The sequence below is a fragment of the Larus michahellis genome, chromosome 16 (assembly GCF_964199755.1).
Source record: "Larus michahellis chromosome 16, bLarMic1.1, whole genome shotgun sequence".
NCBI classification, from domain to species: domain Eukaryota; kingdom Metazoa; phylum Chordata; class Aves; order Charadriiformes; family Laridae; genus Larus; species Larus michahellis.
In genome coordinates, this window is record NC_133911.1 from 4,781,930 (window position 1) to 4,802,612 (window position 20,683).

The 20,683-nt window shown below is 44.2% G+C and overlaps 1 protein-coding gene across 5 annotated transcripts in view; it reads right to left on the bottom strand.

The window, feature by feature from the left end:
- RERE (arginine-glutamic acid dipeptide repeats) overlaps window positions 1–20,683 on the bottom strand; it is a 241,109-nt gene that overhangs the window by 15,855 nt on the left and 204,571 nt on the right. The window lies entirely within an intron of this gene.

Consider the following 20,683-nt stretch of genomic DNA (forward strand, 5'->3'; position numbering starts at 1 on the left):
CCTGTTTAAGAAGCTGAAAGTTAGAATAAAAACGTGTTCAACAAGACGTCTATAGCCATAATTAAACCCTGCTACAGTAAATCGTGTTTTAATTTGAATCTATATGCCCATATCTAAATTAATTAAGCAGTTAAAAAAGCACACCTAGAGAAATGAGTGATAATTTCACAGCATCACAAATCTGGCTTACATTCAAAAACTGGAGCAGCTGCCATTCAAACTAGCGGATGTAATGCCGAACTAAAGAACAGCATGTGGTTTTAATCTCTTTTCTCTTGCTTTGAAACCCCATCATTTCCTGGCGACTTTGTCTGCCTCTAAGGTAAAAGGTGTTGTTTCTTTCAAGTTGCAAGAGAAAAACCGAGAAGTTCTAACCAGCCTCTTGAAAAATCAACATCAGAACAAACATACCTGAATTGCCCACAGAAAGGGTTTCTTTGAACTGCATTTTATGTGATCAAATAACATAACCTCAGCCTGCTCCCTCTGGGGGGAAATCCTGCAGCCGGCACTGGGGGCAGATCACTCAAGTTAACACTAATAAAGACACACCCTTAATCCAAACTCTCCCAAGGGCCTCAACAAGCAATTACAGCCCCAACTAACATCTGTACCACCGAAACACTGGGAAGACAAAAGGAGGATGTTGTTCTAGGCATTAACTGCTGACATTTAAGACACTTAGGAATTTTACCGATGCGTAATTTAAAAATAGAAACACCAGAAAAACAACAAAACCACAACTTTGATTTCTGGCGACAGGCAGAAGAGGTGCATTTTTAATCGGCACTGCTGCAGACTGGGATTGCTGCTTCTGATCTCCACCACAGACCTCAACAATATTCCAGCAGACTGGATTCAGAGTGATACTGAATTAGGAGGAGGAAGGATTAAGTGGGCAAAATTAATCGTTACCCACAACTGTTGAATCTGAAGGACAAATGCCATACTAAAAAAAAAAAAAAAAAAAATAAAATCTCTCTCTCTTTCCTGAAAAGAATCTAAAACTAAAAGGAGTGCAGGCTGGTGCTGAGCGTTCAAGCTACGTCCGAGTTCTGACAGCCAGCACCCTGCTCTGCTGCTGCACGTCCAACTGCCTGTGTTTGCTTTAGAAATACCATTTTACTCCGAGTCCATTAAGCGGGCTCAAAGTCCATCCAGCACAACTGTTTGTCAAACCCAGGCCATGCCCTGTGCCAGCAGGCGGACGGAGCTCTGCAGAAAAGCATATGCAATGCTTTTCGGAGGGAGAAAGTCTCCTGCAAATGAAACCAGCCACATTTTACCTATAAATTCATTTATATCAAATCTGAGGTGTCAGCACCAAGAAACAAGTCAGTAAATCCCATGGCTTTATGTCAGTGAATTAATGTGTCCTCTGACATATGGCAACAGCAGAGTGCGAACCAATCTGTTTTCCTCCCATCATAAAATGGGAAATGAGAACCTATTTGAGCTCTATTTACACATCGCAAACCCATCAGGTCCCAAGGGAAGTTTAACACATGCACTACATCATAAACCAAACTTAAAAAAAAGATATGGTGTATATTTATAAAAAATACTAACTTCATGATGATAAAGCTTTTCTTCCTGAGACCCTCCCAACACTGCAGTCACAACCGCGTGCAGATAAAGATGACGCAGAAGTTTATTCAACAACTTGTTTTACCCCATCTATGAAATCTGAGTATATGAAAGGCCTAGAGAATATTCTGTACTTCACATTCACCGGCAGACTGCACGGCTACATGACTCAGTACATGACTCAACCTTCTGACAAAGGCGGAGAAATAAACGTCAGAGAGGAAGCACACCCCAAGAATGTTGATGTTATATACAGACACAAGGTTAGGCATGTACTACACCAAAAAATTCCATGCCGGATCTTATTAGCTGCCTGGCTATCTAATGTTGTATTTTCTACCTAAGGGATTAAATGCTGGAGTGGAGTGAGGCTGGAAGGATTAGAAACAGCATACAGCGGTGACTGCAGGGGTGGCAGAAGCTTGAGCACAAAGGAATAAGTCAGGAAAGCTTTGGTTCTACAAACAGGGAGTAAAAACAGCTTCCAGCTTCCCTGCAAGTGAAGTCAAATGAACTTTAATCAAACATGCATAGTGTGCGCCGCCGAAACCCATCGCACATAAATTCAGGGAACAAAAGCTGTTGCAGAAATCAATAGCCTACTGCAACATTAACACAGGCAAGCATTGATCAAAGGGCCCTTTTACAAAAGGCAGCCTTGCAAATTAGCTGCTGCTTTTGCTTGCAAGCAAACAGAAAAGCATAAACGCTGCCGACATGAATGGCCTGTAATGATCATCTTGTTCCTGGCGATCTCACCTCACCGCAAGGTCTCGCGGTCAACACATCCTACATCTCCGTGCTGTAATTGGGAACAGCATGACGGACCCTGGCTCTCGGGTGCCTGTTCGCTGCGGGAGGGCTGAGAGCAGCTGCTCTCCACCTGATTTTCTGGGTAGCAGGTCTACACCCGGGGGAACAGCCCTAACCTAACAACCTGCAAATACATCCCATGTCTCCTTTGAAGCTTTTTGTGCCAGGAACTGGCTATTGCTAGCAACACACGCACTAAAATAGCGTGTAAAATAGAATCATCCTTCATTGCATCATTATACTCGTTCAACTTAAGAGCAACATCCCCCTCATCTCCAAATTTCAGAGATAAATTAAGGAGACCCAGGTCATATGAGGAGAGGCTGAGGGAGCTGGGCATGGTTAGCTTGGAGAAGAGGAGGCTGAGGGGAGACCTCATTGCCCTCTACAACTACCTGGAAGGAGGTTGGAGAGAGGTGGGGGTTGGCCTCCTCCCAGGTGAATAATGACAGGACCAGAGGAAATGGTCTGAAGTTGCAGCAGGGGAGGTTTAGATTAGATATTAGGAAGAATTACTTCACTGAAAGAGTGGTCAGGCACTGGAACAGCCTGCCCAGGGAGGGGTTTGAGTCACCATCCCTAGAGGTATTTAAGAAATGTCTAGATGTGGCACTTCAGGGCATGCTCTAGTGGCAGAGATTGTAGGGGGTTTTTTTTGTGTGTGTGTGTATGGTTGGACTCGATGATCTCAAAGGTCCTTTCCAACCATGAAGATTCTATGATTCTAAGGAAGGGGTGAGACCCCTGAAGCAACTACTGCCTGCGGTGAGGTCTCTGGCTGATGGGGGAAGGGAAAGTCAAGGTTTGCAAGCCAAGTTCAGGCAGGGCTGAACCTGCTGCTTGAAACAGTGACCGTGTTCACCACTCTCTACTCCAGTTCAGCGGCCCAAAGCGCACAGACCACCTGACATTCAGAGGAGCCCATCTCCTTTTGCAATAAGCACTGTCCGCCTGCTTCTGTCACCCTCTTCTCTTCCCCACACCCAATAACACGTTCCTGCTTAACCAAGCTCTGGGACCACTAATAAAGCTGGCATTAACAACCACTGCAAAGCCTCACAACAAAACGTGAACTCCAGCGACGCATGACAAACTGATTTACATTCAGCTTATCATGACTTTGGACGTCAAGTAGCAAGATTTTATACGGCTGCACATACATGGATGTCCCGTAACACATACGCAAATGAGAAACATGAGCGTTCAATGAAGCCATCCCTCATAGCACACGCAAAGCCATTCTTCAGCAAAGCTCCCAGCCTAATGAATCAGAGCAGTCACAACGTTCCAGATGTTCGGTGGCAACACAGTCAACTGTCCAGCAGGAAGGGTTTCCATGTCCAAGTCGCTGCTTCTTTCTCCAGAACTGTTCATGGGCTGCCTCCCATCCCTGAAACCCACCTCATCTCTCAGACCCCCAGATACCGATGTTGCTGGCACAGTTGTCCATTTTTATCAATTACCAGTAAATCCAATATTAGAAAGGCAGTCCCAATAAAGCGACCCACAAGTCTACTCCAACACCACCCCTCAAATGAGCAGCTCTAATTCCTGTACTGTGTCACATCCAAGAGAGATGCTATTAGCCCCTTCCCAGATCAAATCCATCAAGGAAAAGCTTTTTCCATCAGCGTGGGGAGAAGATTCATTTCTCTCACAATCTCCTTCGTTGCTCACGGTAGGAGCCTCACCTGCACTTGATATAACGCCACCTCTCTTTTCTGCAAACATAACTCCATTTTTCTACATTAACTTCTGAATAACCATCCCAAGCAATTTATCAAACACATATAAAGCAAAATGAGAAGCATTATTCAGGCTTTTAATGCCACCTTTCCTCCAGAACATCTACTTTCCCACTCCTGAAGTTTCACAAGACCGAGGGGATATCTTCTCCACTAAAAACCATGGCTCAGCTTTCATCAATTCTGAAATACATCTGCAGCTCCCAACTCCTCAAATCTCTTCCCGTTTTCTGCCAATGCCATTTCACCCCACGTTGTAGGTACATAGAAAAAAGTCACGCTTCATCTCCTTTTAGCTCTGTTCTAGGGATTATTTTTAAAGAGAAAGAAATGGTTCAGGTCCCCTCCCGCAGGATCAAGTGGCAGCGAGACTTTCTCTGCAGTTCAGCTCTGGAGGCTGAGCTGCCACATGAGTCTCCGAGTGCCCAACGCCCGCATCCTCCCCAGCCCATCCCAGGCCATCTCTATTTATTAGACTGCTTTCTTCGCATGCGGCACCTTTCTCTTACCACTCCCCTTGCTCTCACCCCTGTTTTTCTGCAGCTCGCCCAACTCTCCAAGCCACACCACCAAACCCCGGGGCAGGCTGAAGGAACTCTGCCATACCCCGAACAAACCAAGCGCTGCATGCCCTGGTTTCTCACTTCTTATCAGTAGTTTTCAAATGTAAAATACACAACACAAGCTGTGCCCCATGTTTGTGTTTAGTCTTGCCTTAGGTAAACAACGGATTAACACTGTGTATGCATTTCTGGATTTGAGAGGTTTTGACAGCCCTGCTGCAGCAGAGGCTGCTCCTGTGGAAGCCAATCACACAAACACATCAACCTACCTTCAAGTATCTGTTATGGTATAACAGAGTGAGCAAACATAATAATTGCTGTTTAATTTCCCCAGAGCCTAGCTCTGCCAGGGAAAAAAACAAAGTCACGGGGGAGGGGAATAGCTTTACAGTAATTAAACCGAAAAAGTAAATGACAACTCTCTTCAATGGCTATAAGCTAGTCATGGCAGAGCAGAGGGGAACAGATTGTCCAGCTGCGGTCTTAATGAATTCACAATCTTTCTGGAATGCATCAAGATTTTATTAAGTCAACTCAATTTAGCTAATGCTCACTGTTACTAAAGTCCTGTGGTAAAAACCCACCGTCTCCAGCGCCTCCTCCCTCCTCCACTCAATCCCCGGGCTTGAACAGCCTGGGTTACGACATCTGCTCAAACGCCGGCATGCCAAGGGGCGCGCCAAGAAGGTGGACTGCAACACACAGGTTGCCTCCTGAAACACCTTCATCGAACCACCCAGAATATTGCCATGCACTGTTAGACTGGGAGGCAAAATTGAAGGTATCACGCATATCTCCATACCTAATAGTTGCTAACACAAGAGGCGCAAACGCATGCAAAGGGTTCGACCATGCACGATCACGGGGCAAGTCCTCTGACGGGCTGAGCAGCGCAGCCCACCACGGCAAGGTGGAGACGGACAGTGAGCGGAGAGCATGGCACGGCTACATCCAGGGAGAGAAAGTTCCCAACTATTGTCTTGGTCTAAACAAGTTGAACTATTGAAAAAATGCAGCAGGGAAGAGAAAGAACAGCTGTGCGCAGCTCCGAAGAGCTGAACCTAGGCATTTTTACAATTTTAAGCCTGGTCTACACGCCTCTGCCAACTATGACAAATAGGTTTGCATACGTTCTAATTAAGCAATAAGTCTCAGCAGCTTATTCAGTAGCGCTGATTAATGTCCACCTTGGGTGCACAGGAATACTGCATAATCCAAAACATTACTGAAATTTTAAGAGAGGCTTTTAAAAAGCCAAGCAATACTTTACTAACACTACAAAAAAACACATCAAAAATTGTGGGATGCCCTCTAAGGAATATCCTGCAGGTCTCTCAGTTGTCTAGGCAGTTTATCTAGCAGTTCCTGTAGCCATTCGTTATCTTTTGGATGGCAATACATTCGTCTCTCCCTGATCTCTGCTAAGAACTCTACCTACAATTTTAGGAGAAGATTGGCTCTCCTAATTCTCTGTTCCCTTGTTCCACAAAGAGCAAGGTAAGCTAGTTGGTTTCGACTTTTATTTGAAACTCCTGGCAAAAAAGGCTGGCCAAGGGAGATTCAAAAGAGGAAACAGGTGTATAAGAAACCCAGGCGAACTCCCTCATTTTTTGTGTTGTCAGTTCACCCCCAATCCAGGAACAGTCACAGAATTTCCTGGGAACCCAGCCGAGGCTCCATCTGTATTTTCTGGATTTCATTTTGCTGTGGAAAAAACCTGCAATCGGATACAGCTTTATGCTTTCTAATTGTTTCTGCTAAATGAGCACTGCTACCCTGCCTAGTCCCCTACAGCCCAGAGGAAGAGCGAGCTTCATCTCCTACAAACGATGCTTTTGTTCAGGTAGCTGACACGGTCCAGGAGACAACAGGCCAGAGAACAGCATCGCTCCCGGCAGTGCTCAAACAACTCTGGGAGCTGCACATTTCACTTCAAAGTTCCTCAAGCAGTGAAAAGACTGAAATAATTTCATTTTTCATGTTACCTAAACACACAGATCACTCTTGTAATTCTCGTAAGAGAATGTATTTGCCCTCCTTCACAGGTGATTTTAAAAAAATCAACATAACGGGCGAGCGCAAACTAAACCCAACTCTTACAACAAAATGACGCAGCGGAACTGGACGTGGCCAGAGACACAAAATGTAACAGAATCACTAATAGAAAAGAGTCAGTGAACAGGGACTGTGAAGTGGGAAGAGGAAAGAAATGAACAGGATAGGATGTAAATAATCGCTCATTTGAAACAAACATTTATCTGCAGTAACACTCAGCCATAACACCCAGCATCTGCCATCTGATGACGAAGTCAATGAAGTATTTACAAATTAAGTCTCAGCACATCCTTTAAGTTTTACAGCATATAGAAAACAAAGGGACAAAACATTCGTAAATTGGCCAGGATCGATCCTGTGTGAGCAGCACAACTGTAGTGATTAACCCCAGAGGACGGGAACAGCTCCACCAGCGACAGCCAGGCTCTACAATTCCTTCGTAATTCAAAACCAGTCCCACTGGGCAGGCTCAGCCAGCCTCCTTCAGCGCAGACCCGGCCGACTGGTCCTCAACAGCTCAGCCTTCCTTTTGCCCTCAATACAAGCTGCCTTTTCTTTCAATTGGATATTCCTGTCTCATCCCTACCACTTGATTTATGGTTTTAGCAAACCACAGAGAAATCTAAACGTTATTGTCCGGAGCCTGAAAAAAAAAAGGCCAGTAACACGTCTTTGTGCCACATCTAACTCAAAATTTTCACGCGGTTCATTTGCTAACCTTTTCCAGTGTTTGTAATTAAGGTTGCATATACTGGCAGGAAGATAATAAGCATTATCTTACCCCCGCTATCTGCTCTATGCAAACAATTGTTTTTTAAAGAAAAAAATAAAAGATTTTATTTTCTTTTTTAGGGATTTAAGTACCAGCTTTAACAGTTCTGCAGAAACAAACACACAGCAAGCTAGCGCATTGTTTTAAGCCTCTGCCACAGTTAAAAGCTGCTGACCCTCTCTCCAGCTGTACGTCATGCCAGAATGAAAAGAAAGCTTTTGTAATTAAGGCTTCTTCCTCCAGAGACTCCTCTTTGTTAATCAACAGAGTTCCTAATCCCCGTAGGAACTCACAGACTGTTGGCTGCATCCATTATTAATTATTAGAGCCTATCTCTAGTAGTGTCAGTTCCAGCTCTCCAGGACCGCGTAACCACTGCCAGTGTCACCAGGTACGCCCCACAGGGATCTCTGGCGCCTCGTCAATTAAGAGGTTACCAAAATAGTGAGACAGTTAAGGACCTGCTTGCCTTACACACATTTGTCAAGGATTTATTTTCTACTCAGCTCTCCTTCGCAACTTACACGATCAAAATTTCTGAGGTGAGAAATCCTGATTGGCCTGACCACTTTTAACTCCGATCATTTAACTTTGGTTCCTCCCCCCCAAGTTTACCCCCTCCCTCTTGTCCTCCTGCACGCCTCCACCAGCTCCTGCCCGGGCACGGCTGCCCAGCCGGCAGCGCAGAGGGCTCTCCCGTTCCAGCAGAGCCCAGTTCTCCAGTACCAGTGGGATGTCTCCAGCTGGCACAGGGCACGAACCGCCTCATGCGGACAGACCCCGCAGAATGGGATTCAGCCCCTGTGGAGCCGGGGCATCTCTACTCCCACTGGGGCTCAAGGCCAGCATGCATTGCAGGGTCCTTCCAACCCACTGCTCAACATCCACGTGTTCTCCCTGGCAAATACACACATTCACCCTTTTTCCCTTTTCACTTACATCTTGATGCCCAAAGCGTAGCTACCTCTAAAAAAAACCACATGGACCAGGTGAACTAAGCACGGCGTAGTTCTGAAGAGCAGAGATGAAATGCGTTTGCAAAGACGGGAGAAGCTCCTATTTTCTTGAGCCAGCAATTCTGTCATTCCATTTTACAGCCCACATCAAAGTCCTGGGGTTCCCAGCTGTTTCCTGCAACATCGCTCACTGCCGGCCTCTTGTTAACTAGAAGTTCTCAATATTGGAGCTCACGCATCAGGACAAAAAGGGGAGTGGGATAAATACCCAGACAAATTAAACACAAGGTATGGAGAAAAGCTTTCAGAGCAGAGCTCACCATAGTCCTGGATCACGTCTTTCCCCCTTCACGTACGCTTTTCTATCAATTCTGTTGACTTCAAAAATTTAGCAGCACAAAACAAGGAACAGGATTTTCTCAATGAAGGTGCCAAGCACCAATACACCACCCCTTTAACTGCGCTTTCTTTTTGCACCAGCTCAATAATTAAGTTTACTGGTTGCATATTGCTAGAGTTCAGGTGCGGGACAAAAACCCGTTTCACTGCTACTGGCTACATCACAATGAGCTCTTTCTCTATGCCCATAATACATCACATTCTCACTATTTAAAGCAAAGGTATCGGTGGTGGTTCACGTGGGTGTGTATGTGAGAGAGAAGCAAGCCATAAAGCAGTTAAAACTACCACCCTCCATCCCGTAAACATTTTTCTATTTATCTGCCCTTCATTACATGCACAATCTTATTATCTCTGCACATCCTCAAAGCGACAGCCGTCAGGGTCACCCTATAAAATATACATCGGCAATGTTACATTTAATGACTGGAGCGAGAAGAAAAATGAAAGATGGGAGGAGTGGAATACCGCAGGATGTTTTAAAGGGATCATCAGTTATATCTATGCATTTCCTGAGGTGATAATTGAATGACAGTGGCTGGGGGGAAATCCATTTTTGAGCTTGGGAAAGGACTGTTAGGGAAAAAATGTTTTTGTACTGGCAGCATGTAATGGCTGCCAGAAAATGAAAAAGGTTTCTTCAACCACAGCAGTTGCTCTATTTTTATGGATTTTATATAGGGGCTGAAAATAATATCAAGTACCATCAGCTATTCAAACCAAGCAAAAAATATTGACAGCCTTTGGTCATTTCATCCCCAAGTAGACTACGTTCTGTTGTGGTTTGCATGTCAACTTGAATTAATTTAAATGGAAGACTAATTTGTGTATGCGCATGCGTGTGCAGAAAGTGACATTCCAAACACAAGGACAGCAGCATTTTCTACGTTCATAATTTTTGTTTAAACAAAGTATTAAAAATTTAATGCAACTATTCAGTGGGGATCTTACATCCTCCTGCATTTCAGTAAGGTATACAGGTGCGAATTTGTTTCCTAATTCTGCACAATTGAAATTAGGCTTGCAATTATTAAAAAAGTTTTACTCCTTTAAAAATATTTTTATTCTTGCACGATGACAATTTTACAAATAGAATCAAACTGCATTTATCAAACCATTTCCCGTGTTATATTGTTAGCTCTATTTGTTCCGTTAGTTGACTACTTCGCAGCAATAAGCAGGTTGGTATTTCAACAAACCACTGGCAGTTAATTGTCCCTTGGAATCAATACTCCGCATCACTGCGGGACTCCGCCGGCTGCCTCAGGCTCACCGGAGGACACTGACACATAACCGAAGGGAGGATGGAAAATACTGACTTGAAGCTCATCAGAATTAGAAAGGTTTTCTCTCCCTAGAAAACTGGGAAGGGGCAAGAACTCCCACACATTCACGCTCATTAGCTAAACCAGACAATCACTACATAGCTCAGCAGATTCCCCTTCTGTTCAGCTGGAAATTCACACAGTGCTAAGATGGATGACATTTCACTGATCTGAAAAGATTATTTCAAATGGTTAAACGCTTCCACCTTGCAATTCAAGTTCCTGCTCAACTCACCTGAGAAGACACTGGAGTCTATCGTTTAACAAAGAAGTTTCTCACTGTCTTTCAAGCTCCCATTTAAAAGCTGTCAATTAGTCCACGAGTGGGTAAGTGTTTCAGGGCACACAGACCACACTGTCCAACACTTCTGGGGCACCTTGGATGGTCTGGAAAAAAAGTTGCAATCCCCAGGTTGCTGCAGCTTCTCTGGAAGAGTCGGATGTGTAAATGCTAGCACTTTTGGTGGGCCATCGAGGACTGTCTTCTGTTAATCACAGCTGGGGCTTCTGTTTGTGCCCTTGTATGAAGCTATCTGTCTCACGCTTTCCCAGGTTAAGTCAGAATATACTGTATTACCAGGTTTCAAAACAAATCTGATTCTTGCCATATTCTATAATTGGAATCTGATGTCGTTCTCAGTAGAGTTAATTCCCATGATGTCAGATAGGGGTTTTTTACCCCTCTATTCCTTCACGGAGCAGATTTTTGCCTCTAGATGAAGAGCATGGATCACACGGATTGCTCGCACTGTGCTCTGCAACCCCAGCCCCGTTTCCTTCCTGGGCAGGCACTGGTCACCGAGAAGATACGCACCACAAAAACAAGGAAACAAAACCACTCAAATAAATAAGCAACGGGAAATTCTGAAAGTTTGATCAGCTTTTCCTGTTTTAATAGGGCAAGAAGAGCTGATAGGTATGTAAGGAATTAGCCATTTGTTTCTCAAATGTCATATTCTGGAATTGCTTTTATTTAAATATAGAAACAAGAATCGAAGGTCCATGTAGTTCTGAGACGATCACCAGCAGCACAACTTTGCAACGGTGCTGCTGGTGGCAGATTGCTGATGTGTCTGCACGCCGACCTGCATTCCACATCTCAATGTAACAGATGTTTTAGGTTTTCCAAACACATCTGTGATGAATCACACAAAGCCTGGCTTGTCAAATGCACGCGTTATCTTCCCTGACACACAGCTTCCTCCCTGCAGCTCACGGCCTGTAGGGGAGCTGTTGAGTTTTAACAGTTTATTATTAAAGTCATGTTAAAAACAACAGCATTCAGACAACACTGAAAACTACAGAGGAGGCAACAAACCTCGTAAAATAATCCTCACTGCTAATGAGGAAAGTGAAGATGCATCAGCTGCAAACAGATTTTTCCATCCCTTTTTTATTGCAGCTACCCTCAAAGTCCTCACAACTGGCCATTTCATGATTAAAACTATCAAACCCCCTGATTCCATGCTGAAGACAGCTACAATTTGACCTCTTAATAAAAATCTCTCGTCACAGGATGCCCAACACCTGAACAAGCCAGATGGAGGAAGAAAGCCATCCATTTTACACCTGGAAAGTATCAAATAAACTCATGCAAACGGCCAGGCTTATCTCCAAAACCTTTATTCCCAGACCACACGACCAAGGGTTTAAGGAGGACGGGTTCCCGCTCTCCTGCGCGGTCTGAGTTATGGACACAGCATCCAACGTGCAAACAACATCCCCAGACAGACACCCCTGCCATTAAGCCTTGATTTTAAACAGACTCGGCTTCTCTCAGATCTGATCCCCGAACAGCTGTTTTCCTTTTACTGCTCTCCAAGAACATTTCTCTAACCCAGTAGATTTTCTAGATTAAGTGCGGAGGGTTGAGGGGTACTTAAGTGTTTTCCTGTTTACCAGAGCAATATATGAAAAGAGGAATATTGAAGCAGGACATCAAGCAACCCCCTCACCCCCCGAAACCGCAAAACAACTGCCACGTAAGCTGCTTATCCCTCGCTTATTGTTGCTTCCCTCCAGTCTCAAATTCTTTCTGTTAGGAAAAAATCCTTAGCAAGCAAAATTGAACTAAAAGACAATGGTAAGAGTTGTAAAACAGTATTAGAAAAACCAATTCATTGTAGCTTACTGTAATACCTACACAGCGAACTCAAAAGTGAAAGAAATTGCTAATTCTTTACAGTTCTGTTCTGCCCTGGTGTCTCCAGCAAGCATTAATCCCAGCTGCTCCTGTGGAAAGTGAATTTGATCCCCACTTCACAATTACGGATAAGAATGGGAAGAAAAAAAAAAAAAAAAGGGCCCAGTAATTTGGGGCCTGACTGAGGGCTCTGAGTCCCGAGGTCTTGCAAATCATCCTATGGGGACTTCAGAGACGAAATCTGTCTGCTGCCATTAATCCTGCCCTCCCTGGACATGGCCCACGTCCCCAGCGGGGGTGTCAGGGCAGGCGATACGGTTGCCGCAGCTAATTTTACAAAGCATGCTAACTTAAAATGTCATGGATTTCAGTTTACGCTGTCAGTTGCCATGAAACAGTGGGCTCATTTTTACCTTTCTGTCATGTCCACTACAGGGACGCTAACCTCTGATAGAAGAGCCACGTAAGCAGGAGAGAAAAGCAGTACAGTGGAACAAGAAAGTTACGGTAATAGCATTTTTCACCTACCCAAAAATCAGCTGCCACTCAGAACCAGAGGTCTCAGACACAGAACCCAAGAGCTCTGATTCCCACCACCAGGCAGGCAAACCTTCTAAGAGCTGTTTCTCACAAGCTGGGCAAATTTCAGATTCTGACCCACTGGATGACACACAGCAGCTGCAGCACCAGAAAAGGCATATTCATCTGTCTGTCCCTGCACAGCACCCATCACACGGAACCGCAGCTCAGCCCGCAGGGAGACAGGAGAGCCATTAAAGCAGAAGGGCAGTGCTGGCAAAAGGACAAATGGCTACAGACCTTATGAGCTTTAATATGAAGTTTGATCCGTTCACGAAAGGGATGTGAGAGATGGTTGCCTGTGACAACAGAACTTTAGATTCAGCAATTCCCCCCAGCCTGTTCCAGCCCCGCATTCTTACGCCGGTGGAAAAAGGAGTGCAGACCCCAGGAAACCTGGCACGCAAAGATGCTGACCTGTTAGCCAGCCTGTGGCCGCTTACGGCGCATTTTCCTTACAATGCTCTGACAAGTTTATTCTAGAGCTGCCTTTCTGCTTCCCTGAAACATCTCTCTCTACATTTCACTTTATCACCCAAGAAAAGCCCGATTCCCTCATGTAAATGATGTCCGGTTTGTTTCCCTCTTCATAGGTATTGGGCTGGCATCGTCTTTACCTGCCTCCCTGAGTTCTTCTACAAGTTGAGATTGAGACAGTTTCTGATAAAGAAGAATAAAATGCCATTTTTACTCTGTCAGCAATCTTCTGAAGATTGAGATGAAAACTGCTCACTGTACTGCTTTATTAGATACGCAAAACTATATACCCAGCCCCTCCAGAGGATGTCCGACCACTCTGCCCACACCACACTTACACCCCCCCCCCCCCCCCAGCCCTCCATCACATCCCCTTTCTCGTTACCAGTTCATAAACACTGAAGAGTCGGTTCCAGCTGCATCAGTAAGAGCTCAGACATTCTTTACTATTACAGTCAGACTGTGCCAACATGCCTTGGAAGCACAAAGACTGACTGATCAGGTATTCCAAATGCTCAAGTATTACACCGTTTATTCCCTACTAACATGTCTAACAGTCACCGCATGTTGATGCCTACCACTAGGCAGCGTGAGCGATCGCTTTAATTAGTGGCTTGTATTCAACACAGCACCAAGCTGTCAGAAACTAAAAGGGAACCACTTATAATTGAGAACTTCAAAACAAGAAAAAAAGAGTTAATATCAATACCTGCTGGCCGCCCTTGAGAGAAAGAAGAGCCTACTAGTATACATTTATACTTGCGTGCCTCTGAAAAGGATACTCCATTATTGACTGATAAGCCGCAGCCACAAAGTTTCTGAGATTGCTGGAGTGTAAATCTTCATAAATTTAACAGGGGGCAACCTAAACACTGCATTATTTGCAAACAAAACTACTCACAGAAGCACCCTGCACTTTCACCAAGACGCTTCCATCCCTATTCGCCACGAAAATCACCCACTGCATTTTTTCCTTAAACTTTGTCTTTATGGAATCCTCTGTCTTCTTCGATTGCTTCCTAAGGGTGACTGCAGGTTTGCAAAGCGCTCACAAATCAGCCCTCGCTACACACATCCTTTACTACAGCAGTGCCACACAGGAGGCGCTACTTCCAGATACAAGTCAGCATTTCCACCATGAACCTGAAAAGCCATTACAGACAGAATTTAAACACGCCACTAGAGGAAAAAAAATTTCAAAAAGCCAAAGTGTCAGCAGCAAGCGGAACTGCAACTGTAAACTTAACCTAGTTTCACCTTTAAGCACATACATTAGAGTGAGGTTATACTGTCAGCTGGGACCTCCAGCCTTTGCGTGCAACAACGCCTTCATTTTTAGTCATCATCTATAAAATCAATACTATTATGTGAGTGTAAACGATAGTGAAGTAAAAACTAGCGATTCACCGCATGGAAAACTCCATTAATCAGAAGTGGGTACACACTGAGTTAGTTTAAGAACTCGTTCCCTGAAAGAATCAAAGAACAAATTTCTTTCCTCTCCCAAAACCAACCAACCTGTGGCTCTACGCATAGCAACACCAGCTTTCACCTATTATGAAGTTGCACTATGTTCTGGATTTGGTTTATTACAGCAAAATATTACGCTATAAGTAAATCCTTAAGAAAGACACAGTTCAGTGAACCAAAGCTTGAGACGGACATTCTGCGCGCTGCATGTGTAAGTTTGAAAACTGGAATGCCAAAAGTCTATTTGGTGGGGACACATTCTCATTTTTCCTTCTAACCATGGAAGATCTCCATTTGCAAAACAAAAATCAGTGTTTAACACAGTGCTTGTGCTCAGGGCCAAGTTCAGCAAACAACCACATGTAGCGCACAAGTTAATGTTTCCTGTAGACATCAAATACTTGTAAGTCTTACAAAGGGTTTCTCTGTACACTGCCCCATCGCATCAAACTTGGTATAAAACAGCCAGCTTAGAAAGGCCATGTTGACGTCATATGTCAAACCATTCTGAGAATCCTCCATCTCCTATCTTCTTCTTTTCCCTGTCCACCCCTGTCCCATTACAGATTACACCCCATTCCTACCTGTTCCAGTGAAATGGGAAAGTGTCAGTTAGAGGATACTCCTCCAAAACTAAAGTTTGGGGGAGACACAGAATCACAGAATGGTTTGGGTTGGAAGGGACCTTAAAGATCACCCAGTGCCACCCCCCGCCCTGGGCAGGGACACCTCCCACCAGCCCAGCTTGCTCCAAGCCCCGTCCAACCTGGCCTTGAACCCCTCCAGGAACGGGGCAGCCACAGCTTCTCTGGGCAACCTCTTCAATATCTCAGCATAAAAAATTTCTTCCTTATAGCCAAACGAAATCTACCCTCTTTCATTTTACAACTGTTGCCCCTTGTCCTGTCACTACAGGTCCTGGTAAAAACTCTTTCTCCACCTTTATATGCTGAATGGCTGCAATAAGGTCTCCCCGGAGCCTTCTCTTCTCCAGGCTGAACCCCCCCAGCTCTCTCAGCCTGTCCCCACAGCAGAGGGGCTCCAGCCCTCCCAGCATCTCCGTGGCCTCCTCCGGCCCCGCTCCAACAGCTCCGTGTCCTTCTGCTGTTGGTGCCCCAGCGCTGGAGGCAGCACTGCAGGGGGGTCTCCCAGAGCGGAGCAGAGGGGCAGAATCCCCCCCCCACGTTAACGCAGCCTAGGATACGACAAAGGTTCTTTGTGGTTGACATCTTCACAGCCTCTCTAAACGCAGAATCCCTCTGTTTTCCATATGAAATATTCAATAACCTAAGAATGCTCTCAGCTTTATGTGCAGTTCTCCATCAATTAGGAGCAAAACACGGCAGTGACAGCCATCTCGGCTCTTAAAGGCATCTGCTGCTTCAAACAATTCATCACCTCAAGTTATTCAACAGCAACATTATTACCTCACAACAGCCTTTCTGTTCTGCTTAACTATTCCCAATCTGTTTGTCCGGTTTTGGAGTTGGCAGCATCCTGTCCTACCAACCGCAAACCCCGTATCTTGCAGGCTCAGGCAAATTCAAATAAATAGAACACCATGGACTCAAGCTGCAAGCTCGTTTTTGATTACAGATACACTCAATTACCCAACCAAGCTGACACAACCAAGGCAGACATCTTGCAATAACAGGGATTTGAGACATTACACAAGAAACCCCACGACACATGGAAGACAGACCACAAACACTCGTTTTCTGGGTTAAAAATCACTTTACTATGCTGGATCTAGACACATAGATTATAAGCACAGCATACGTTTTGGGTGTCTCGTAGCGTTTTGTAAGTAATTCTAGCTTTCATATTTCTCCCCCCTTCATTAAACTAATCACCCTAACATCACTAAGACGTATCGTTTATTTTTGGTCCATCCTTGCAGGTATTGTTTGCAAGGTAACTGACAATTTCTCAATTTATTTGTGTGTTTCCATTGCTTAGGCCTCACTTGTGAAATCGCAGGCTGAGGTTCAGCCCATTCCTATACACACGTGAGGACAAGTGGGACTGCCCAGCTCTATACACTGCTGTTGATTAGCTGCCACCAAGATAGCAGGACAAAAAGCGGTGTCTTCAGGTGTCAAAAAACCAAAAGCAGCAAATTAAGACCAATACAGGTGCCTTCATGCAAATGGTACTAGCGATAAAAAGGAAAAGGGGAAAAATACAGGAAATGATGCACTAAAAAAAATAAAATGGAAAAACTTACTGGAATGTTTCTATAGCTCTATTTTTCACAACACTGCTACCATCTCTTTGAAACATTTCATGAATCTTTCACACACAAACACACACAAGAGGTCCCACAAACATCTGACATTCGTCTCAGGCATGTAAGAAATTTTTACATTGCTTATTTTATACCATGTAAAAATATTATCAGCAGCTCAACGTCCAGGAATAGCAAGGTGTAAGCAGCAGGGAACTACTACACATTTGTGGCTCCAAAGCAGGAAAGGGCCTTTGAACAGGTAAGATTTGCAGTTCTTCACTTCCAACTCAGTGGTTCAAATTCAGCCTGAAGCATCCGGGACAGAAGAGCTGGCAGCATTCCCAGGAAGCAAATATGCATCTGGGTGGATCAGAATATTTGAAGGAGTCAAGGAGCCTAAATCCACTCCTACCCTTCTGTATACAAGACACACAAAACATTACAAGAGAAAAAACAATGAGCAACTCATTTGTGTAAACCCTAATCGCTCTGAGCTGCTTCAGTTCCCCGAATCGGCCTCTCTTCAGAGTGATAAAGAGGAGAGAAACACTGCAAAACTCCAGGCTTCTGTGAAGTGGCAAACTGTGATCGAAAGGTGAAGCTAGGGAAATACTAAAGCATAAAAAAAAAAAATAATAAAGCAGTAGGAGTTGAGGGAGCAAAACCAAAGAAATATCTTTGCAAATTCCGCATTCCAGAAAAGCCTATCTTTACAAAACAAAGCATACAAATATCCACATTCAAACATACAAATAACCCATTAATCCTACTAATTGACTGCCCAAAGCTCCTTACGAAGTTCAACATCAGAAGTAGGTCGTGTTAAGAACTACTGTTCCTCCCAGTTCCCTTACATCCCCCTTTCCTCGGCCACCCCTTTCCTCTGCAGAACCTCTACGAACCCTGAAACACAGCCCCATCCAGCCAACTGCATCCTTCGCCCCCTACCCCGCTCCTAGTCCTCCTCCCTTTCCATAGCTTTAATCACCACCCCAAACAAAATATTTACAGAACGCCCCAGCTCAGAAGCCATTGAAAAAGGAAGAGGCAGCAGTAATGAATTACGTTCCACCAGGGCATCTGCTGCGAGGCGGCAGTGGAAATGTTTCTATCAACTCAGCCATCTTGTCTGGAAAATGATAAACCCTGCAGGGATGTTTGCTGTTAAAGTTTGAACCATTGGCACAGCAGCTTCCCGACCAACGCCAGTGACACAGAATAACGCCGCTGTTATCAACAGAATGTAATTCTGAAATTGTGAAGCACACACAATGTAAGATAAAAAAGCAGCATCGACCTACGAAAAGAAGAAAACCCAAGTAATTTTTCCACGTCAAGCAGACAATCTTGGTAGATCTCACTTGTTTGTTAAATACAGAATAATTTCATTTAAAAAAAGCACACATCTTTATACTAAACATTTCTCCTGTGGTTGGCGCTACTGGTTAAAACACTTCACCATTGTGCTCTACATTCAAAGGAAGTTTTCAAGACGTTGCCACAGTCTGACCGTATCTGTCCACGCACATCATTAATCAACCCTTCTCCCCCTCCCCATTACCATAAAAGGCTTTTTTTTTTTTTTTTATAAAATGTCAAGCATTTAGAGTACTGCTTATTTCAACAAACAGTATTTTTTTCCTTAAAAGACATTTTTTATCTTCAATAGGAAACACCACAAGTATCTGAAACAAGGTAGAACTGCTTAAAAGAAAAGGATGGGAGAAACATGGCATAAGGCTCTCGCGGAACATGCCAGAGGAAAAAAAAAAAAACAACTGCCATGTAACCCTGAAATAATTGGCTCCATCCTCTCAACATTAAAAGCAGCCCCTTTCAAGATAAAAGGAACGAGGCTGCCCAAGGTGCACAAGCGTAAAATCTCCGAAAGGCTGACGTTAACTGCATGTTTGAAAACCAACCTTCAGGAACAGTCACGCTGTCACCAGGCTGTCACCCCCTTTGTGTTGGAAAACTCTGCCTGAATGCAAGCCTGTAATTTTATTAGATTTAGGCCATAAATTTGGAATTACGGGGGGTTTGTGTGTGTTTTGACTGCTGTAGTTTAGTTTGGTTTTTTGTTTTGGTTGGTGGTTTTTGTGTATTTTTCTTTTTTTTTTTTTTTTTTAAAAAAAGCTACATTCTCATATCACTCTTGTTGCTTCCAACCATCTTTCACAGCTTCTGTCTCCCAAGGGAAGTGAACCAAAGAATGACGGGGACATCCCAATAATATAATGGATCCTACCAAAGTAGAGTCAGGTTACCCTAGAAATGGGTTAACTTTTTCCGATAACACTACACTGCTTCTATACAACCATGGGAGCCAAGTTTCCTACGTGGACATGCTGAGAGTGAGACTACATGACATAAGACCCAGATTAATTGCAATTTTAATGCTACAATAGATACCTATGCATATTGCTGCCTTCCATTGTGGAATGAACACACGCCGGTGCTATCACCTTAAAACCAAAAGTCAAGAGTAACTTGAAACATTGTCCCTTTCTCCCATCCCAAGTCATTAACTAGATGGTTGCATCGTATCCTAGGAGATTCCCTTGTTAACGTTAATTCAGCTTTCAAAGGGCAAGTAACTACAGTATCGGATAGTTGATGACCAGTGGCTGTAAGTGTCCCTCACGGCAGGCACTGTCGGGAGCCGAGCGGGAAAAGAGGGAGGCTTTCAGCAGCGTTGTGTTAGCTTCAAACCACCAGGTAACAGGGAGGGAGGAAACTGTTAATATTATGTTTTTTTCAGAATTATGTTGATCAGTAACAAGCCTGTTACTCAATCATTTTGTCCGCCACACATACTGCATTCCTCGGAATAAATTCAAATAAAAGTTTAACAAGTCCAGATAAGATTAACAGTTAAAAATCATTGTGTTATGTTTCCAAACCTATGATAATACTCCACACTGCAAGAGTTCAAAAGACAGTCGACCGGAAAAAATAATTAACCATGAATTGTAGCAAAGAAGGTAACAGGTCAGCAGAGCACAGCGTCACTCGCACGGCACGGCACAGCTGTAGCTAACCTAACCGTCAGGCGTACGGCGCTCTACTGACTTGTCTCGTGGCGCTCGCCCAAGAGGAATGACACGGCTAACAAGGCCTCAGCGGTGGAAGGGAGAACAAACCAGGTTGTTTCCTGAATTAGGGTATTCTCCGGGTACTGCAGTTGGGGGGGGGGGGTGTTTTAGTTTACACGTGAAAGAAAAAAAAAAATGTTTAACACCGAAGAATCACATCCAACAAGGTAGGAAAACACCAATTTCCTCCTCCTCTACTACGGCAGAAAAAGAACAGTTATTTACTCTGCAGATACACAGGATTATAAGAACATTTGCATTTTTAAACAGATTTAACATGTGGGACAAACTGAAAGCATCACAAGATACAGCCATTTACCTGTGTCTCTTTTTGGTGCCTGTGAGAAGAGAGAGTACCTGTTCTACACTCAGTGCTCTGGCAATTAAAAACAAGAAGCCCAACACCACAACCTAACAAAACCTAACAAACCCACAACTAATACCAATTATTTCCTTACAGTCAATCACGGCAGA